Source organism: Microcebus murinus, chromosome 20 (assembly GCF_040939455.1).
Source record: "Microcebus murinus isolate Inina chromosome 20, M.murinus_Inina_mat1.0, whole genome shotgun sequence".
Classification (NCBI taxonomy): domain Eukaryota; kingdom Metazoa; phylum Chordata; class Mammalia; order Primates; family Cheirogaleidae; genus Microcebus; species Microcebus murinus.
Window position 1 is genome coordinate 25655762 of NC_134123.1, and position 24472 is coordinate 25680233.

A 24472-nucleotide genomic window follows, 5' to 3' on the forward strand; every position below is an offset into this window, starting at 1 on the left:
TCTAATTATCAAATGTTCCATGCTTTAAATTAGAATCCTGGTTTTGGTATGCATTTCTTTACTCTGATTGATATACAGTGTGTGGTTCACTGAAAACAACAGCAACAACAAAATCCAAATATATCTTTGGACAAGACTGACTCGATCCTTCACACTGACAAGACAGAAGAAGGGCCATTTCCAGGTATAGCTACCATATACTTCATAGTCTCTCTTGTTTTATACTTTACATCTGTCAATTAACAAAAAAATTATGAGACATGCAAAAAAGTAAGGGAAAACAACCCATTGTAAAGAGACAATGTAATGATCAGAACCAGAATGAACTATGACCGAGGTGTTAGAATTATTATACAGTGACTTTAAAATAACAATGATCAGTGTTAATGATTCAGGGAAAAAAGATTTACAACATGCATGATCAGATTGGGGATTTTAGTAGAAATAGAGAAACTATAGGGAGGTGTCAAATGGTACAGCTAGAAATAAAACCCTGGTATCAGAAATGAAACATTCTTTTAATAGTCTCATCATATGATGCAGTATAGCTGAGGAAAGAATCTGTGAACTTCAAGACAGGTCAAAGAACTATCCACCCCAAAATACAAAGAATAAAAGAAAAAAAGAACAGAACATCTAAGTGTCATGATACTACATAAAATGGACTAAAATACATGTAATTTAAGTTAAATAAAGAAAAAAGTGAGAGATAATAGGCAAGAATAAATATTTAAAGACATAACAAATGGAAGAGAATTTTCCAAACATTAATGAAATACATTAATACATTAAATTACAAATACAAGAAGTTCAGAAAATTCCAAGATAAATAATAAAAACAAAAATACACACCTAAAGTCATTATAGTCAAACCACTCACCATCAAGAATTAAGGGAAAATATTGAAGACAGAGGAAAAAGGGGCACATTACATCAGTTAGAAATAATGCTGATTTCTTATCAGAAGCTATGTAAGCTAGAAAACAATGGAATGTTTAACTATAATTATTATCTTTACTAATGTTGAAATATTTCCACATTGTCCCAGAGAGACAAATACTGTTGGCTTATGTATCCTTTTGACATAATCTTTATATTTTTTGATAGATTTCATGCTTTTTGTCATTAAATAATGTTCCAGACACAGTTTGTATATTTCCTGTTTCAATATCCCATAATCTGAGTGGAAGAGTTGTTGATTTGATTGATATTATGTTGGGGATAATTTATATTTCTTTTCAGTAGCAGAACTGGAAAATATATTTTTGTAAGATAAAAGATATCATGAAGTCAGAAGGATAATTCCAATTCAAATTTAGGCTACAGGATTTTTTATTTAGCTGTATGTACCTTATATCTCTATCTCTTTCCTTCCATACAAATAAACACTGTTCTTCAGTGATACCTGCAAAATTATTTTTTGCCTTAACCCATGCTTCACATGCCTTAACCCATGCTTCACATGCATTAACCACAGTACACATGCAATACCAAACTACCACGAATAATGATTACTGAAAACCAGTATTGCCAAATCTCTTGAATTTCTATGTTTTCTAGGTACCAAGAAGCCCCTCCAGGTAGCTTGTAGAATTTAAGTTAAATATTAAGTTAAATAAATATTAAATTTTACTCTCTTATAGCACACAGTAAATGTGACAGCTTTGTCTGACAAAATGTTTCCTGAAACTAAATCCCAGCATCTATTCAGCTTTTATCTGTGGTAGATGGAAATTCTTGGCTGCATGAAGAAATAATGGAAGAGATTTAATGCCTTTTAAGAGAATAACCATCAGACTCTTGGTGATAAATAATCTTGGATATAGAGAGACATCTTCAAAGATATAGCTAAGTTGATTCCCTAGATTTTGCCTTTGAAGACTTTACCTGGATATTGCCATTACCTCCATTACATCTGCCAAGCTTCTTTAGATAACTTCAGTCAGAGCTGAAGCCCCAGGTCTGTGTAGCTTCAGGCTTCATAGGCAAAGCCTATCAGTGACAATTCACCTTTTCATTTTATGCTTTAGACATCAGATAACCTGTCCCTCAGCCGCACATTTGAGTGGTTACCAGAATGGAGGTTTTATTACTTTGCTAAGGATGCCGTAACAAAATACCACAGACTGAGTGGCTTAAACAACAGAAATTATTTTCTCATGGTTATAGAAACTGAAAGTCCAAGATCAAGATGTCAGCAGAGTTGGTTTCTCCTGAAGTATCTTTCCTTAGTTTGCAGATGGCCACCTTCTTGCAGTTCTCATGTGACCTTTCCTCTGTGTGTGCATACTTGTTGATCTTCTTTTTATAAGGACACTAGTCCTAATGGATTACAGACTCACCTTTGTGACTTCATTTAGCCTTAATTACCTTTTTAAAGGCTGTATCTCCAAATACATACAGTCACATTGCGGATTAGGGAACTCAACATATGAATGGGGGGGGGGCACAATTCAGTATATAATAGATGTATGTACAGACCAAACATCATGAGGTCTCCATTACCAGCCTGATCTAGCTGCTTCCCTGCTGAGTGACCAACCTCACAGCAGCAGAGACTAACACTGAGCCTTAGATGTAGTACCAGTTCTCAGAAGTCCCAAACAGAACCTTCCACTTCACAGGGAGCAGCAATTTATCTTTAGCAGACTCAGCATATATTCCAAAGCTATCTTTAGTTCTGCCATCCAGGGCTTATAGATAAGCTTATCCATGTGTATATTATCCTCTACAACATTGTCATGGACTTGTAACCACAGAATTCACTCTTCAAACCATGTGCTCCCATCCCTAGAAGCAGCTTTTTTGAAAGGATGAGTAAATAACCTGTTGAGTGTTTACCTAATGCTTTGGCAGGTAGTGTATCTGATCTGACCTTCAGGATGTATTGTGGCATATCTCCTGAACCAATGACACAAAAGGTGTACACCCTTCCAAGGAGAAAAGAAGGTAACTAGAGGATAACTTCAGACGATAAATTGATCAAAGAAATATCCAAAGATGGCAGAACATTTTCAGAAATAAACCAAATAGAAGAAGATTCTTGAATTATGATGTTTACCCTAGGTCTGAGTAAAGCTTTATGCTAAAAGATGTCTTGATCGAAGTTTCTTCATCTTAAATCTTTTAAAACTTTTTCCATCTTAGATGCTACTTCTCTCTTCCCTGACTCTTGATAGCCCCTCATTGCTCCCTGGTTTTCAGCCTTTGAATTTAGTAGGGCATAGATGTAGGAATATATGTTATTTTAAATTTATGCTATGTCTTTAGCTTAGGCTAGGAACCAATAAGGTGTAAGAAACAAATAAAACATTATCATGTAAAGCTTCTATCATCAAATAATATAGAATATAAGTCAACTTATTTCTAAATTGCCAATTCATAAAATAGTTCTACAGACTATGTCCTTGGACATTATTGCCGAAGGAAATATTCTAAAGTGCCAGAGGTTTCATTACTGAGTATATTTTTGTAAAATTAAAATTTATTGATTGTCATCAGATGGAAATTAGAAAGAAAATCAATTACTTAAAATCATCTCATCAATTTATTTGATCTGATCTTTAAAGCATATATATATACACACATTGATTCATTTAAATAGAAATGCACATGTTTATATATGATTTTATAATAAATTTTACTAAAATTATTGTATTATTTCTATAGATATGTGATCAATTTTCTTAAAAAATCTTCCATGTATATTTCAAGTGTTCTAAAGGTAGTATAATTATATTTATAGAAATTGAAGAGAATGTACATTTGAATTTCTTTTAAAAATAATACGTTTTTATCTCAAGTGTGAGGCATCAAAATCAGGTGACTGAGAGTCTTATATAGATTCAGAGCATCTCTGGCAAATACCTTTACCAGTGTTCTTTATTTTTTCATGTGGATTTGAGTCATTGTCTAGTGCCCTTTCATTTTAGCCTGAAGGATATATTTAGTATTTCTTGTAAGGCAGATCTGTTAGCAACAAACTCATTCAGTTTTTATCAGGAAATGTCTTAAGGCACCTTCAACACTCAGCAGGCATTTTATAATGCTGCCTAGCCTACACTTGCTGCTAGTGCAGTGCCTCCAGCCTCCAGCTTAACCAGAGGTGAGAATTTAGGAGATTCTCAGGTTTGATTGGAGGTGGCATTGCAAATTAGCCCATGCTTCCTTTCATAAAGGAAATGGTTGCTGGGGCCCAAGATTTCAACTGGTTAAGATAAACCATGAGGAAGAAAATCTAGGTATGGGCTGGGCATGGTGGCTCACACCTGTAATCCTAGCACTCTGGGAGGCCGAGGTAGGAAGATCACTGGAGCTCAGGAGTGTGAGACCAGCCTGAGCAAGAGTGAGACTCCATCTTTACTAAAAATAGAAAAAAATTATTATTATTTAATTTAATTTAATTAATTTATTTATTTCAGAATATTATGGGAGTACAAAGATTTTGGATAGCTGGGCATGGTGGCGCGTTCTTGTAGTCCCAGCTACTTGGGAGGCTGAGGCAGGAGGATTGCTTGAGCCCTGGAGTTTGAGGTTGCTGTGAGCTAGGCTGACGCCATAGCACTCTAGCCTGGGCAACAAGAGCAAGACTCTGTCTCAAAAAAAAAAAAAAAGAAAAGAAAAAAGAAAAGAAAATCCAGGTGTGGAATAGGTGCGTGGAGGACAAGAAAGAGAGAAGACTGAGAGAGGCGAGAGTAGCAGGGCAGAGAGAAAAGCAGATAAAGTAAAGAAGTGAAGGGAGTTTGATGGCTCATTAAGACAATCATGAGCAAAGTAGGGAGATTAGTGGTAGAAAGGAAATGGTAGAATTGCTTTTATTTCTGGCTTCAGCTTTGAATGTACTCTTATTTCTCCTCCCAATTTATATTGAACTTTTCCTCTCCCTTTAGAGATGGCAGAGTAACCATAGCAGAATGATTGTAAACATATGGTGTGTGTTAATGTGATTGTTTGCCTCCTCATTATGGATTTAGTATGACCATTAACATCTAACTGCCTAATTTCCCAATAACCATTGAAAAATTAGAGCTGCGTCATTGCCACCCTAGTACTCACCAGAATAATTTTGTCATTTCTAAAAAGATTTAATCTTTGCAAAATGATGCAAATCATTTACTTTTGTATTATTTTGACTTTTGGCCTATATTGATATGATTTATTTGCAAACTATGTTTCTGTTTAAAATAAAAATCACATAGCTAACAATCTTATACATAAAAAATAAATTGCAGGTATATTATCTAATTTTTAGGATACTTTTCCTTTATGAGATTAATGCTTATTTACCCTTTTTATATCTTGGTCCATATCAAAGTTCTTAAAAAATTATTATCATCTACATGCATATGGTAAAATACCCTAATCCTTCCATGCTTTTAAAGAATTGTTTCCATAAATCACCAAGAATAAATTCTTACTGTGTACACAGGTATACTTTATTATTTAGTTGGGGAAAAATTGCTCTGAAGCTAAAGAATTTTCTGATTATAGAAGGATGTATGATCTTTTAGTAATTTCCACACTATATAAAAAAATTAGGAACTGCACATATATACACACATTCATACCCACATGTCTACACACAAGATTATCTATATACATACATTCTCTTTCTCTCTCTCATACAGACATAAATACTCATCAGTCCACAAATTCACACACACTCACACTCACCCACACCCATTCACATGCACACACTCACACACAGTATTCACATACTCACTTTCACATACATATGCAAGTATAGATAATTATAAATATAATTATAAAATGTATTGTGAACATTTCTATTTGATTCAGAATATGGAGAATTCTTTTTTTTTTGAGACTGTATTATTTTCGCTAGTATTAAGGGGCAAACCTTCTGAGATTTGTCTGTCTTTCACCTTGAATGTGAATAAACAGAACTATGTATGCATTTCATTTTGAAATATAGTGAATGCTTTCAACCCTTCATCTTCTCTTTAGGTATTCAGTTAACCTTAAAAGCATCTGGGACAGAAATGCACATATAAAGTTATAACTTTAATTTTGCTCTTAAAAATATGGTCAATCATAAATTCCCAAAAAAGAGAGTAAATAGTCATCAGTTAAATGTATTTTCCATTAGGTAAATGCACAATGATTCTACCTGTTCTAAACTTTATGCCTATCGTCTAATACCTCTAGTTCTACTGGTTCCTCTGATATAGTAGGTTTTCATTTCATGCACATTCACCCCACATCCAGTCTAGATAATTATACTGCAGATTCCAATCCCATCCAATCAGACATTTGGACATAGCTGTGTACATTGTGAGTTGGACAAATGAATGGGGTAGCTGTGCCTGTATAACCTTGTCTCTGCATGTTCATTTTGGGAAAACCAGTTCACAGATGTGAAAGAATGCGTGGAAATAACATCAGCCCTGACTTGGCCTTTTTGTATGAGGCAAGTGTTTGAACAGGGCCAGAAAACTAGGGGGAGGAACGGTGCTCTGAGGCACCTCTATACTTTGCACCCAGGGCATTGGCATTCTGGCTGAAGGAAAGTGCTCAAGAAAACAATCTATTCTGTGCATCTGTTATTTGGGAATTTTAGGACTTGAACTTAAAGAAACCCCAAACTTAATGCATCAGCCTTCTTTTCCCCCAAACACCCTTCTAGAGATGAGAAAATAAAACCCCAAAGAAGAGAAACAATTTGCCTAAGATCACACAGTTTGTGTCAAAGTCAAGATTATAATAGTAATAATAATCTGATTTCTAATCCAGAGTGTTTTTTAATACTCCCTAAGAATTTCTGATCACCCACTACCTAAGTGATTACCTACTATTGCTTCTTTTCTGCTATCTAAATCATGAATGCCTGGATATAATGAATTCTATCATGCACATTCTGTAGAATCTGCAGTTTCCTTCCCTCTAAGCTCTTGTGTCATGTTTAGTAGATTGTATCTGATTGTGAGTGATTTGTCAATACTACGGCCTGAAAAAATAGCAGATTCTTCTTATTTTTAATTATTGATAACTTACCTTCATTAGAAGTAGCCTTTAAAATATTATCCAGAAGTTCTCCTGCTATCCTATTTTAAAGTGTGAAAAGTGGACATTTTCCAGTTTCAAGAGTATGCAAATGATAATATTGACCCCAAATAAATGCAAGCTAAGAACTTGCTTGACACAGTATATTTAACTTACTCCAGAGTTTTTATAAGGGACTATATGCTCAATGTTTTTATAATTGCAATGAGTTTTATAAGCAACTTTATTGAATTATGTTGGTTTGCGACTTTAAAGAAAAAGGGGTATCTGAGCAGGTGATGATGTCCAGAATGAGAATGTTGTCAACCTCTTATTTGACTGGAGTTCACCCATTGTATTGGCAGAGAGATTAAATAGCCTTGATTTGATCTGTTGTTGCACTTGCAGACTCTTTTTTAAGTCTCATTTTGTTGCCTGGGCTAGAGTGCTGTGGTGTCAGCCTAGCTCACAGCAACTTTTAACTCCTGGGCTCAAGCAATCCTACTACCTCAGTCTCCGGAGTAGCTGGGACTGCAGGCATGTGCCACCATGCCCAGTTAATTTTTTCTATATATTTTAGTTGGCCAATTAGTTTCTTTCTATTTTTAGTAGAGACAGGGTCTCACTCTTGCTCAGGCTGGTCTCGAACTCCTGACCTTGAGTGATCCTCCTTCTTCGGCCTCCAAGAGTATTAGGATTACAGGCGTGAGCCACCTCGCCTGGCCCGGACTCTTTTTTTATAGATACAGAAGATATTGGGTGGTTTACAAGACTTTTATGAAATATGTGTAATGTAAAATAGAGAAATAATTATACTTATCCAGAGTAGGAGTTTTGTTTTTAATTTAATTTGTACAGTTAACTATTTTATACTTGTTTTATTTTTCCTTCTCTTTTTGCCTGGCAGGTTGTCGGATATGGCAGGGAGGTAGAAAAATTTCTGAGATCAAACACTATTTCTAGGTAGCTGCTTCCTTTGCTGTGAATTTACTGTTAATCCTCTTAGTCATAATCTCTGCAATTGAATATATAGCCCCGTTCTCCACGTTGAGAATGCTAAATATCATTTCAAAGTGATTAAAAACTTTCAATAACATTCTCATTTTATGACTGTTTGGCTAATTTCCTAAAGATGAAGAAGCAATAATAATGGGTGGGATTTTAATATTAAGTATTTAGAGACTTTAATAATTTGAAATTAATATTTATAAAATGTTTATAGGCAAGATAGCTAAATTTAATGAAAATGTCTCCAATTACATTAATATTATTAGATTGGCCCACATAATGGTAAGATATAAATTATGCATTTTCTCATTGATCCTTGACAAGTTTGTATATGGAAATATGACTGATGAGGTGAATGTTTGTGGACTTTGGAATCGTTCAGACTTATTAGCAGTGGGAGTTTCAGAAAGTTGACTGTACTATGAAACTCAGTAAATGGCAATGGTAATTCCTGTCTTGCCTGATTTTTTAAAGCATCAGTGATATATTGTGCAAGTGCATAGCATAATGATCTGAATGTAGTGATTATAATAGTAATAATAGTAACAGTAAGATAATCACTTAAAATAAACTAAATACAATATGAAACAGTTAACATTGACCTTGTATTTTTTTATGTGTATTCTATTTCCAAAATATCCAAGTATTTTATTTGCTGTCTCTCAGTGAAAACTGAGATATTTAAGTGAGAATTGCTTTATAGGCTAGGAATTAAGATGGGAAAGGAGATGAAGTTCAGTTCAAACAAAAGGCCTAATGAGTATTTCTCGAAACCTTTGTAAAAATTGCACAGTTAATAAGGTGACTTAATTTCATTGCTAGTGGCGCCAATGCATATTTCATTCATTTTAAGTGTTTCCTTTTTCAGAGCCAGAATGAAAATATAATAATTGCACAGTCCACGATTAGCCAGCTGCTTAGCAATTCTCTATCTTATTGAGTATTTTCTGCCATATCTTTTTGCCAGCAAAGGACAGCAAGCAGGCAGTATTAGTTGGGGGTAGACAATGCATTTTCATTTTGACATAATTGCTCTCCCTTGAAGCGAGTATTAAAGCTACCAGCAGTGTTTGCTACCTGCGTATTTAAAAAAAATAAAAGATGACAAAAAGTCCCATCCACTGTACAGAGAGCCCTTTTCATGGAGATGTAGCTAGTTTCACCTAACTGATTTTGTAACTGTGTCTCTCTGGCTTTAAGTCTGAAGTCTTTTTGCAGGAGGACCAATGGACATTAATTAGAAATCTTTGCGTCAATGCCCAGTCCCCTCCCCTCACAGTGAGAGAGTGTTGGTGATGAGGCCTCACATCCACCCTCTCCCTACCCACCCCAACACAGGCCAACAACCATCAGGTAGGGGAATATTCCGGAAAGAGAGATTTAAAAGAATGGTAAAGCTCAGGGCTGGCAATCTTCACAGATTCCTGTAAAGAAACATCTCTGACATTCAGGGTGCACAGCTGTTCCTTCTCCTGGCCAGCTGGGTAGAAAATTGCCCTGGACGTCACACGTGTGACTGAGAGCAAGGCGAACTTTTAAACAAGATGACTGGGAAAAGAGGATTGTATTAGTTTGATATGTATACTTTTTAGTTTTTTCAGATTGTTTTTTTTCTGACGAATTCTGATACATTATCCAGAGACCTCCTAACCAAGACCAGTGAGGGCTCAGCCAAAGAGATATTTAAGATTGCTTTCCTGAACCAGAGGAAATATATAATAAAATATAATAAAACAAAGTAAAAGGTCATCATGAGACACTGACACTATATATGAGCTGTTACTGCCTTAGTAGTAATATTAAATAGTAGTAACTACCATGTACTGAATCCTCAACAATCAAAAGATGGTGGACCAGGGATTTTACTTATATTATTTTTACTGCATACATGTAACCAGCAAGGTTCATGCAAATATGCAGTCAATAAGGTCATTACGGTTACTTTCCAAGTTTAGTAGTTGACAGAGGAGCTTTCACCATGGTTGAGGGGCCAAGCCTGATCCAGATTCAGGTCTGAGTATAAAGCTTGTCTCTTCTTCTAACATTCTATACTCCTTCATAGAAATTGCAAGCACATGCCTTATTATCAACTATATTATTCTGAGTAAATTGCAGCATTCTTTAAATTCTGTGTTTGTCCTTTTAAAATGGTTGATCACTGGGCTATGAAAATAACCAACATGATCCCTTTGGAGAGTCTAATTTTGGGGAAATTGTTTTAAATCAGGATTAAGAGGCCGGCTTCTCTTTAAGCCTCAACTAGCATGGGGCAGAGTGAGAACTGCCTTCTTGGCACTAACAAAAGGAAGCACCATGCAGACCTGAGCAAGGCATCTTCACAGTCCCCAAATCTACAGTTGAGTCCAAGAAGCACTTGATTCCAAAGTCTCTTATGATCATATAGTTCTCTGATTCAAGGATCATGATTCAAGCTAATTCAAGCTCATGAACTAATGATAGAGATTGGTAGATATCACATTTATATATGCATGATACATAATATACATATGTATGATATACATATTATGCACAAAAATACATATATAATATCTTTACCACAAAGAAAATGGTACACACTATAGATACAAATTAAAAAATATAGCAATGTCTAAAAATAAATTTAATATTACTTTCTCAATAGATCCTCCTCCCATAGCCTTTTAACAATTTGAGGCATATTCATTTAAACCTTTCTCTGCTCACACATATATTTTTCTTTTCTGGCTTTCACTCTGTTATTTTTCAACAAAAATGTTTAAAGTCTGAAATTTCTAGAATTGATTCTAAAGTGTACGACAGCTCGTTCAAATAATAGGTGTGTTTTAAATTCATAGATATTGTGCAATTATTTTGCAAAAAATAGTTGCAAATCACACTTTCAGAATAATGGTGGTCATGTCCTTTCTTCTAAAATTCTCTACATCTCAGGATGCTATATATTTTTTAAACTTTGGCTAATCTGATGAGTGAAAAAGTATATTTCATTCATGGTGCATAATCTGGACACCTAGTGATGCTTAAAATCTTTTTTTGTTTAATAGCTATTTGTGTGTCCTTTGTGGCTTGCCTGCTAATATACTTTGATAACTTTTCTATTGGTTTGTCTAATTTACTTTTATAATTAGAAGAACTCTGTGGATGTTAGCATTATTAGCCTTTTGTTTGTCATGATCATTCTAAATGCTTTTCCCAGTCTATTATTTTTCCTTTGCTTTTGTTTATGGAGGTTTTGGCAAACAATTATTTTATGTCATAAAATAGGGTTATCTTAAGAAGATCTAACAGTATGTTATGAAATTTTTCTACAGCAACATTTTCGTAATTTTAACCATGAAAATTGTTTGTATACTTTGTGTGAGTTAGAGGTTAAATTTTCTTTAATGTCATTAGCAAAAAAATTCTAGCTTTATATGTTTTATTGACGTGAGGTCATTTTAAAGTAGAAGTTTAATACTCTATGATTGTGTGCTTACTGAGACTATTTGTCTCTTGAATCAAATTTCATAGCATTCCTCAAGATTTCAATTGGCCTTTCAGAGTTGCTCTTCTACTTTGAATTCCTTCTGAGATTTTCTTTTTTCATAAACCTAACTTTGTACATCTTCAGTTTCTCTCTGTTTTTATGAAGGCACGTGACAAAAGATTATCTATGCCTTTCTTAAACCAAGTCATGGTTGTATATTCCTCTAATCGTATACTTTGACATGCCACAGTCTCCTCTGCAGAGGCAAATTAGTAGGCAATGGAAGGAACTTGGCAGTTCTCCTGTGGGCACAGAGTGACTCTAGCCCTTCTGCTACGGTTTTGGGAGGAAGCCTCTCTGCTTTCTTTTTCCAAGGGGTCGACTGCAATGTCCCAGATGCAGGCCCTGGCCATATGTACCACTTCTTTCCACCAAGGGCCTCTAGGGTTTACACAATTGAGTAGTTGCTCTAAAGAACTGAAGAAGCTTCAGAGACCACAAAGCTTCAGTCACTTTGGACTTTGCATAAACACATCTCCCCAAGATTGAGGAGAGATGACTCTTATCTTTTACTCCAAGGCCATTGGTAAAAAAAGCCCTGCTTTGATTTTCTTCCCTGATACTCTAGCAGGACTTATAGCCTCTGATGCATCCTCAGTGGTCCACCAATGGCGTGCTTGTCTAGATCGATCACTTACTCCAGAGTGTTGGGAATTAGAGTAGGTCAGTGATATGTGATCAGTGTGCCATTAGCTCAGCATCCCACAGAAATTACTTCAATATTTAGACATATCTTGGAAAGATAAAAAAAATCTTTTGTGGTAGTCTTTAAAAAATATTTTCCTTTAACACACTTTAGAATCAAATGCAATCAAATTTTGAGTATTTACCTCTTACAAGTGTGGTATTATATGAATTTTGGGGAAAAACAACATTCTTCTGCAAGGAATTCTAGAATTTAAAGGCTGATGCACCTGGATTTCAGTTTCTTAAAAAGCTAAATCATGTTTTGCTCTCCTGCCATGGGTCTAATCATAATTGTATGAGTGTTTTTCTGCTCTCCTAGATGCCACTGCCTTTATGTAACATCTCTCCATCTGAGGCAATGGCAGGAGCCCTGGGCTCCCCACATGCTCCATCACCCTCTTGCAGAAATGCTCCTCACTTTCCTGATCACTGCTGCTGTGGTCTCGACTGTCATTTCCTCAGCACCATCTGTAGACTGATATTTTGTGAGGATTTGTATGGATTCCAAGTCAGAATCCAGCTCCACAGGCTAGCATATTTAGTTTTTAAGAGAAAAGAAGTAATTGATCAATTCCTATTCTGGTCCACTCTCTTTTCCCCCCTACTTCTCCCCATTCCACCCTCACATGAAGATATTCTTACAGCTTTGAAATGGAATAAAATTTCCAGGCTGCACAATTAAATTTCAGTCAAAAATTTCACTTACCAGAACGCTCACAATACTAATAGTGTTGTTAGAAATAAGACACTTGATTAAAAGGCGGCACATTTGTCTATATCTTTAATGTGCATTCCGAATGAGTCTTAGCAGGAGGCTGATTCACATGAAAATGCACAATTAGCTCATCCAAGTTTAATACACCATTATCTGCACCCAGGCCCTCTCTTCATTACCATTTGAATGCACTGTTTTCTTTGGAGTTTTGTGCAGGAAGCAAATCCCTTTATATGGCACACAGCTCTAGACTCTGATTTGTCTGCTCTTGCCCTTTAGACAAAAGGCCAAAACAACGTGCTCTTTGGTGCATTAATTTTCAATCTCTGGCTATTTTTGAATTTGTAATGCAGCACATTTCCTTTTCCAAGAGACTTTAGTTGGCATACAATGTGGAAGGAGATATAGCCAAGGGATTTGTTTGTTATGGGGCTGCTTTAAAGGGTTGTTGAAATCCAGTGAAATAAAATATTACTTGAATCTGATGTCACTGCTGTATCGAGTCCCTTAGTACCTGGGCTTTGGAATCTGAGACAACCATATCCTGAAATAAAAACTGAGAAAACAAGAGTTTTATTTGATTCCTATCAATGTTCTTCGTTGGCCTTTCATTAATTTGCAGTGTTTCTGGCATGCCACACTCCCAGAGTTCTACACGCTGCCCTGGTACACAGAATTTCATTTAATCTGGAACAAATAGAATCAGTAACAGAATAAAAATACTGTAAGTGTTTTTAAAATAATTCCTTTCCTCTTTTATCCTAATTTTCAAGAATCATTTATATTTAGCTCATCAAAGAGACTTAAATAATTGTACAAAGAGAAAATGCCTTTCTTATGTCATAAGCAAGGTTCTACTCTTGAATAATGAGTCATATAGGATATTTTACTAAGCATGAAGTCATTTTAGAATAATCCAATTGGCTATTATTTTGCAGATTTATATAGAAAGCAAAGAAATGTAACATTCTTGAAGGGCACAAATTGTTAAAACTCTTATTTGCTCATAAGGTAATATTAAGCAAATTATTATATTAAGCAAATAATCATTTGCTAAGGATAAAGAGAAAAAGGTTTATAAGAGGGTACATGACATATTAGAAACTGTCTGATTTTTTTATATCCTCTGCAACTTTCTACCTTTGTTTGCCAAGAATTTTTCTTAATTTCTCTGAGTTTCAGAATTTCTCTTTCCTTTTCCTGGCAGCATCTGGAAAAATGGCATAATAACACCTGCTGTGTACCATATTGTGAGAATTAGAGGTAAAATTACAAAATATCTAGTAATATACAAGCTCATCAAGGTTGCAGGATAAAAGATCAATTAAAAAAATCAACTATTTCTATAGGCTAAATAACAATGAATAATCTGAACTGGAAGTTAAGAAAACAATTTCATTTACAGTAGTATCAAAAAAAAGAAATACTTAGGAATAAATTTAAAAAATGAAGCATAAGACTTATACACTAAAAGCCAGAAAACATTGGTGAAAGAAATTTATTTGTTCATTTTTAAAATTTTTATTTTTAATTATTATGGGTACATAATTATATATACTTGTAGGGCACATGTGATGTTTTGATGCAGGCTTACAATATGAATTAATCAAATCAGTGCAATTGAGGTATCCATCACCTCAGGCATTTATCATTTCTTCCTGTTAGAAACGTTTTAGTTCCATTCTTTTAGTTATTTTAAAGTATACCCTAATGTATTGTTGATTATAGTCACTTTGTTGTGCTATCAAATATTGTTCATTCTAACTGTCTAACTATATTTTTGCACCCATTAACCATCCTGACTTTATCCCCTGCTTCCCACTACCCTTCCCAGCCTCTGGTAACCATCATTCTACTCTCTGTCTCCATGAGATCAACTGTTTTAATATTTAGGTCCCACATATGAGTGAGAACATGTGAGATTTGTCTTTCTGTGCTTAACTTATTTCATTTGATATAATGTTCTCCAGTTCCATCCACGTTGTTGCAAATGGCAGAATTTCATTCTTTTTGTGGCTATATAACATTCCATTGTATGTACCACATTTTTTAATCCATTTATCTGTTGATGGACACTTAGGTTGATTCCAAATTAGGTTGATTATTGTGAATAGTGCTGCAATAAACATGAGAGTTCAGGTATCTTTTTGATATACTGATCTCCCTTCTTTTGGATATAGAACTGGCAGTAGGATTGTAGGGTCATATGGTAGTTCTATGTTTAGTTTTTTGAGGTATTTTCATATTGTTTTCTGTAGTGGTTGCACTAATTTACATTCACAACAGCACTAATTTACAAGGGTTACCTTTTCTCCCCATTCTCAGCAGCATTCATTATTGCCCATCTTTTTGATAAAAGCTGTTTTAACTGGGTCAGATGATATCTCATTGTAGTTTTTTTTTTTTTTTTTTTTGAGACAGAGTCTCACTTTGTTGCCCAGGCTAGAGTGAGTGCCGTGGCGTCAGCCTAGCTCACAGCAACCTCAAATTCCTGGGCTCAAGCGATCCTCCTGCCTCAGCTTCCCAAGTGGCTGGGACTACAGGCATGCACCACCATGTCCGGCTAATTTTTGTATATATTTTTAGTTGGCCAATTAATTTCTTTCCATTTATAGTAGAGACGGGGTCTCACTCTTGCTCAGGCTGGTTTCGAACTCCTGACCTCGAGCAATCCGCCCGCCTCGGCCTCCCAGAGTGCTAGGATTACAGGCGTGAGCCACCGCGCCCAGCCCTCATTGTAGTTTTGATTTGAATTTCTCTGATGACTAAGGATGTTAAATCATCTTTCATATACCTGTTGGTCCCAAATAAAAGGAAAATTATTCCATATTCATGGTTGAGAAGATTGAATATTATTACGATGGTAATACTCTCCAAATTGCTCTACACAATGCCTATCAAAATCCCCACTGATTTTTTTCTTTTTGCATAAGGTAATAAGCTGATCCTAAAATTTATGTGGAAATACAAGGGACCCCCGATAGCCAAAACAATCTTGAAAAGAAGAAACAAAGTTGGAGGACTCAAATTTTCCAATTTTAAAACTTACTGCAAAGCTATAGAAATCAAGTCATTGTGGTATTGGCATAAGGATATACATATATAGAACAATGTAATAGAATCAAAAGTCAATAAATAAATCCATACATCTATGGTCAATTGATTTTTGACAAAGATGCCAAGAAAATTCAATGGGGGGGAAGAGAATAGTCTTTTTGACAAATGGTGCTGGGACAGCTGAATACCTATATGCAAAAGAATAAATTTGGATCCCTACTTCATGCCATACACAAAAATTAAATCAAAATGGGCCCTAGACCTAATTGTAAGAGTGAAAATTATAAAACTCTTGAAAGAAAACAGGAAGAAATCTTTGTGATCTTGGGTTAGGCAATACTTTCTTAGCTATGACACTAAACATACCAGCAATTAAAGAGAAGATTAGTAAGTTGAACTTCAACAAAATTTAATACTTTAGTGCTTTAAAGGACATAATCAAGAAAGATGACCTAACAGAATGGGAGAAAATATTTGCAAATCATATTATCTAATAAGAGAATCATATCCAGAATATATAGCTTTTAAAATAACACATAAAAAGACAAACAAGTTAAAAAAGGGACAGTGGATTTAAATAGACATTTCTACAACAAGGATATATACAGGCTAGGTGAGGTGGCTCACACTTGTAATTCTAGCACTCTGGGAGGCCAAGGTGAGAAGATCACTTGAGGTCAGGAGTTTGAGACCAGCCTGAGCAAGAGCAAGACCCCGTCTCTACGAAAAATAGAAAAAATTAGCTGGGTGTGGTGGCACGTGCCTGTTGTTCCAGCTACTGGGGAAGCTGAGGCAGGAGGATCTCTTGAGCCTCATAATTTGAGGTTGTACTGAGCTGAGATGATGTCACTGCACTCTACCCAAGGCAACAGAGTGAGACTCTGTCTCAAAAGAAAAGAAAAGAAAAGTAAAGAAAAGAAAACAGAGAGAAAAAAGAGGATATATACAAGAGGACAAAAAGACACAAGAAAAGATACCCAATATTATTGATCATTAGGGAAATGCAGATCAAAGCCACAGTGACATACCACTTCCCAGCTACCAGAATGGTTGTACCAAAAAGACAGGCAATAAAAAGTGTTGGAAAAAATGTGGAGAAATTGGAACACTCATACATTGCTTATGACAATGTAGAATGGGGCTGCTAGTTAGAAAAATAGTTTGGCAGTTCCTCAAAATATAATGCAGCAATTCCACTCCTAGGTATCTACTGAAGAGAAATGAAAATATATATTGACATATAAACTTGCACCCAGTAACCAAAAACTGGAAACAACCCATCCACAAAATTTTCAATAAACCTAAATGTGGCAGGCATATACAGATGATAAAATATATAGCATAAAGAAAATGAAGTGCTGATGCACACTACAACCTTGATAAACCTTGAATACATTGCACTGAGTGAAGGAAGCCTGTTACAAAAGATCACATATTGTGTAATCAAATTGTCTTGGTTCATTTTCTGTTGCTTATGAAAGAATACCTGAAACTGGATACTTTATAAAGAAACAAAATTTCTTACAGTTCTGAAGTCTGGAAAGTCCAAAGTTGAGGACTGGCATCTGGTGAGAAGCTTCTTGCTGGTGGAGACTCTCTGCAGAGTCTTGAAGTGGCACAGGGTGTCATATGGTGAGGGGGCTGAATATGCTAGCTCAGGTCTCCCTTCCTTTTCTTATAAAGCCACTGATCTCTCTTCCATGATAACCTATTAATTCATTAACCCATTTAATTCATTAATCCATTCATGAGAACCCTCATGACCTAATCACCTCCTAAAGGTCCCACCTTTCAATATTGTCACATTGGTGATTAAGTTTCAACATGAGTTTGGGAGGCGACAAACATTCAAACCATGGTACTTACATCTATGAAATGTCCAGGATAAAGATCTATAGACAGCCTGAGCAAGAGCAAGACCCCGTCTCTACTATAAATAGAAAGAAATTAATTGGCCAACGGATATATATATAAAAAAATTAGCCGGGCATGGTGGCGCATGCCTGTAGTCCCAGCTACTCGGGAGGCTGAGGCAGAAGGATCACTCAAGCCCAGGAGTGTGAGGTTGCTGTGAGCTACGCTGACGCCACGGCACTCACTCTAGCCTGGACAACAAAGTGAGACTCTGTCTCAAAAAAAAAAAAAAAAAAAGATCTATAGAGACAGAAAGTAAATCAGTGGCTGCCTAGGGCTCAAGGGTGGTAAAATGGATAGGGAGTAACTGTCCATGGGTACAAAGTTTATTTAGGGGAGAATGAAAATGTTCTAAAATTAGATTATGTTGTGATGGTTGCACAACTCTAAGTGTACTAGAAAAAAACTGAATCACATACTTTAAATGTGTGAACGTAATGGCACATAAATCACATATTAGTAAATCTCTTAAAAACATTACAAACATCTAATAAAGTCTATGGCACATAGTCATTGCTCCATAAATGTGGCAGTCATTGATAGTTTGTTATTATTTATTATTATTTCAGTATTTCAGTCAACATTTGTTGGGTGTGAATTATGTGTTAAACAGTTTTCTAGACAATGATGATATAGAAGTGACCAAGATGGGCAAAGTTCCTGTTCTCTTGATATCTTCATGGTGGGGGCGGGGTGTGTGTGTGAAGGAAGACAAAAACAACTAAAAATAAAATAAAATCAAGTTCTACGATAGAGGGAAGAGCTAATTCAGAAAGGGTGGCCAGGGAAGACTTGGTGAAGAGATGGTTAATGATTTCAAAAAGCCCAGCTTGTTAAAATCTGGGCATCAAGTGTTTGAACTAATTCTCTATAGCACAAAAATCTTGGTGTGTTCCATAAGAGAATGAAAATGACTTTGCAGGACAGTAGGTGAGGAAAGGGGTTGCACAAGATGAGATTGACAAGAATGGCAAAGCCAGACCACATAAGGTCATAGAGGATTGTATTTCTAGTGTCTTGGGAAATCACTGAAAAGGTAGAAGTCAGGTAAGATGAGCTTATTACTGTTGAGATTTTAAGGGATCTGAATCACAGGAACCTTCTTTCTTACTCAAGTTCTGAGCAAATTCAAAAATAAGAAAAAAGAAATCTGCAAGTGGAGGTTAAGATACTGCCTTTATTTTTTATAAATTGATATTGCTGTTGAAGCTTACATTGATAAGTTTCTTTCTTTCTTTCTTTCTTTCTTTCTTTCTTTCTTTCTTTCTTTCTTTCTTTCTTTCTTTCTTTCTTTCTTTTTTCTTTTCTTTTCTTTTCTTTTCTTTTCTTTTCTTTTCTTTTCTTTTCTTTTCTTTTCTTTTCTTTTCTTTTCTTTTCTTTTCTTTTCTTTTCTTTTCTTTTCTTTTCTTTTCTTTTCTTTTCTTTTCTTTTCTTTTCTTTTCTTTTCTTTTCTTTTCTTTTCTTTTCTTTTCTTTTCTTTTCTTTTCGTTCTTTCTTTTTTTTTGAGACAGGGTCTTGCTTTGTTGCCCAGACTAGAGTACAGTGGTGTCATCATAACTCACTGCAACCTGCAACCTCAAACTCTTGGGCTTAAGTGATCCTCCTGCCTCAGCCTTCTGGGTAGCTGGGACTACAAGCACTCATTAGGACACCCATCTAATTTTTCTATTTTTTGTGCAGACAGGGTCTCTCTTGATCAGGCTGGTCTGGAGCTCCTGGCCTCAAGCGATCCTCCTGCCTTAGCCTCCCAAAGTGCTAGGAGTATAGCCATGAACCACTGTGCCTGGATGATTTCTTAACATTGAGTCTTACACATAGATATAGAAGTCTGTATGTTCTGTTATATAGAAGCCACAGAAACCCTGGACCTCCAAAGGGCTCCCCATGGTCCAGAGGCCTTACTAATGATTCAATGAAGTAGGAAGAAAGTTCAATAAAAGGAGTATTTATGAATTGGATACAGACTTGGGGCCAGAAGAATTTTACAAAGGAGTGGACGACTATGATGAAAATCAGATACTACTATGAAAAACAGCATTGTCCTCTGGTCCCAAAAAGTTCTGACTTGGGTCTCACATCATAGGATATTTTTCTAATTTATTTTGTAATTAATAAAACCAGATATCTTACAATATAAAAAGAATAGTGAAGAGATTGAAAATATTTTATGAATTTATGAACACAGCATCAAGAATTTATACATACATAATTTCAAAGATTTTAAAGTAATTTTTAATCTCAACCACAATTTTTTGGTGAATATGAATACAACTTTTTGTGTTGGGCAAAAATGTAATTATATGTTCAATAGCCAATAGTTTGATTGTACAAGGGTCTTAATCAGAAAACATAATAGAGTCAAGCTACAGAGGGCGAATGCAGGGAAAGGAAGATTGACCATAAGAATTTCTACTAAGCACAGAGAACTTTGAAACATTTCATAGACATATAGTACAGGTTTCCTCCAAGTATAAGGAAAAATTCAGAAATGAAATTGAATTTAGTAAAAGAAAGGAAAAATCATAGTTAATACAGTTCAAGAATAGGTAAAGAAAAGTGGATGAAAGAACTTCTGTTTATATTATATGTCTCAGAATTCTCATGAGAGTTGTTAATACATTACAATATGGTGATAATTATGCAAAAAGTAAGAGATTGATGAATTGAGTGTGTTGGCAGAAAGGTACTTTAATAAATTACTCTTGATTATAGCATGTAGTACCCTCTTGAATGAAAAGATATGGTTCATGTCAGGTAGCATTTAGGGTAGTGGCTAACTTCAATTGTTTAGCAATATAGAAAGATTTAGACAGCATTATGGACCCCCTAATGGTCCTTTTCAAAAAATAGATTTCAATAAAACAGAAACACATGTAGATAGACCTGCACTTCTAAACATGGGGTGTGTTGGGTTTGCTTATTCCCTGTTGCAATTATTTGAATGAAATATGGACTTGTAAGTGGAAATTATATTTTAAAATGTGAAACATTTTTAAACAGAGACTTAACAATATGTAATTAATAAAAACTTCAATGCTAGGTTTAAAAAAGTGGAGTAAATTTCTTAGGGACAGTGAAAAAATTCTACCCCTGGAGATATATAGGAGGAGAAGGAGAAGCTTTTTGGAAGTTTTAGAAGGTATAAATCTGACAAAATGATCTCTCAAAGTCTATCAAAGCCCAGTGATTTTATAAAGTGTGGTCAGAAAAGAGCACAAGGTTCTTTGTTAAGGCTGCATAGCTGAAGCCGTTAGAATTGACTGACTGCATAGCAATGTATCATTTATTGCAAAAATATTATCAATCACTGGGGATAATTATTCATTTTTATATAATATGAGGCAGTTCCACAGTGTCCTGAGACACATTTATCTTCAGTAAATCACAGAGAATGAGACTAATTATTCTCACTTATCTTCTCACTTTTCTAAACAAATGAAAGAACAGAATTGCAGACTTATCATAATGTCATGATCAAGGTTGCACCTTCAGCAAAAAGTGGAAAGCTAATTTTACCATTAAAATGTCACGATGGAGGACTACTCTTGGTTAGGGTGTAGAATAATGGGAAATATTTTCTGTCTTCTTCAAATGCCAAGGAAACACAAGATAAACTAAAAATCAGCCCCCTCACCCCTAAAAAAATTATAGAGTACTAGATTAAAAACTACACAAATACATCAAATTCCAGAGAAAGGTAAGTGCTTCATAGTTGAGCAAAGATAAGAGGTTGCTTTCATATCTTGGACCAATTTCCTATTCTAAGTATGAGTAGGTAGAGAAAGAAGCCTACCATAGGAGGAAAGACTTGTTGGGTCAAAGATTTTAGTAGGTATCACATGAAGTTAAACATTTAGTATGAGGCTGGGCAAGGATGCTGGACGCGTTGGCTCACAATTATAATCCCAGCACTTTGGGAGGATCACTTGAGCCCAGGAGTTCGAGAGCAGCCTAGGCAACCATGAGACCTCATTTCTACAAACAAACAAAAAACTATGAAAATGTTCTCAACTGGGTTGTTAGCTTCCACTAACTAAAATAAAATCATTTTAATACTAAAAAAAAAAAAAAAAAACCAGCCAGGAATGGTGGCCTGCACCTGTAGTTCAGCTACTTAGGAGGCCAAGGCAGGAGAATGGCTTGAGCCCAGGAGTTTAAATTTGCAGTGAGTCATAATGATGCCACTGTACTCTAGCCTGGGCAACAAAAGCAAGACCATGTCTCAAAACAAAACAAAACAAAACATATAGCATTGAATAAATCTCACCAAAAAATAAATAAAGGGGAAAAATTAATGAGCAGAAATTAGTAAAAAACAAATCAAACATAATGAATGCTTTGTTGATTATTTGACAAAAGCAATAAAATTGACAAATCCTTGGCAACACCGTTCAAGAGAAAAATAACATAAAATGTATTACTAAATATTAGGAAACTAATAAGGATCATAGCAATATATCCCATTCATTTAAAAAGTGATTAAGAGGGCATTATTATTAAACACTTAGGTACAATGGACAATTTCCCATACAAACACAACTTATCAAACATACAAGAAGAAATAGAATATATGAAAAGTCCCTTATATGATAAAGGCATTTAATGCAAACCTTAAAAGATAAAATAGGAGCACAGGCTTTTAACATTTGGAAATCAATCAGTTTAATTATCCACATTCCCAGATTATGAGAGGAAAAAAATATGATTATCTGAGTAAATGCATAACAAATGCTTGATAAAATGTGATGATCACAATACATGGGAGCATTTTGGAAATGAAATATATTTTTATTAATTTGATAAAGCGTATCTACAAAAAATCTATAGCAAACATAATTTATGGTGCTGTATTAAAAGCTGCTTTCTAAGATTGGGAATAACACAAAAGGATTCTTACTGCTATTATTTCTATTCAGTATTGTACTGGATGTTCTCAGCCAGTGCAATAACTCAAGAGAAAGAAATAAAAGTCATAAAATTAAAAAGAAGTAAAATTGACCTTAAAAATTCAAACTAATTCAAACTAATCTATGTGTAGACTATTACAATTTTTAAGTGAATTTAGTAAGTTTCCTGGAAAATATATCAATTTTTAAAAATTATATTTATCTATATAAACAATGAGTAAATAAACATTTAAAATATTAATGATAGTAAAATTAAAGCACACCAAGTACCAGAACAAATTTAATAAAGCATACATAGGACATCTAAAAGAAAATTATAAAACATTTATAAAGGAAATTACAGAATGCCAAATAAATGATGGGATATGCCATCGTAAGAGATTGGAAGATTCAATATTGTAAAATGGTACTTTCCAAAAGTTAGTAAAAGATTTACAGGTTTAATCAACTCATCCTCAAAATTATTGGTAGAATTTGACAGGTTTATTTTAAAATTTAGCCATAATTGCAAAGGACCACGAATAGTCTTTCTCTCTCTCTCTCTCCCTCTCTCTCTCCCTCACACATACACACACACACACACACACACACACACACACACACACACACAAACACAAACACTTGCACACACACATGTTTAAGAGCACACTACCTGAACAGCTCAAACTAGAAATGACCCAACTCACTTTACTCAACTGTAAAGTGAATAAAAAAATGCACTGTGGTATATTCGTACCTTCTAATACCTGACATAAATGGAATGGGATGAACTACATTTATATGCAACAAGATGTATAAATATCACAAACAAAATTCCAAAGAAATTTACCTTGTTATTATCTTATTATTTATTTGCCTTATTATGATTCCTCTTGGCAGGTGGTTTAGAAAGTCTTTGTTCCCAGTAATAATACCTTTATCATTACCTGCCCAGAGAGGGGCAGTGTTGTGGGCTCTGTTCCCTGTGGTGCTTCTATATTAACATGTAATTTGGAGAATTTATGTGTTGCTTTGAAAATTTATTTACTAATTGCTAACTTGAAGAGCATGATTTCTGTACTTCTTTCCATATGTATTATGGAAATAATTCAAGAAGTGACATCAAGATATATTTGTAGTGGAGGTATTAGTACTTTTGAGGAAAATATTTATATTTTATAACCTAGTATTTGTACTTTCTTTTCTGAGCTGCATCGCTGTAAGATAAAAGATGAGGAGAGGCCCAAGATTCAGGAAACAATTGTTTTCAAAATTATATTTCATGGAATGAGGATAAAGATTTCTTTGGCTGATCAGGTCGTCTTTGGTGACTGAACCAAGATAACTGGCTGAAGGGATAGTTTATAAACAGGCCTTGAGAGGGAATATGTTTGTCACCCAGAAAAATCACATGGTAGTGGTTATATATCCTTAGTGTAGTTTCCTTAGCCCTGATATGATCCAGTGGTAAACTCTTCAATTTATTTTGAGAGAAGTTTCTCCTGCAAAAGTATTTCTAATCGAGGGAAAAAATGTCTTGACCTCTGCTTGAGGATAGCTTGCCCCAAAGAGGGACATTATGACATCTTTCCAATGAACTTTGAACAAAACTTGCTAAGTATTTTTAACCTGTGCTAAGAGGCCCTAAAACCATTTCTCTGCTCCTGTGGAAAATGAAAG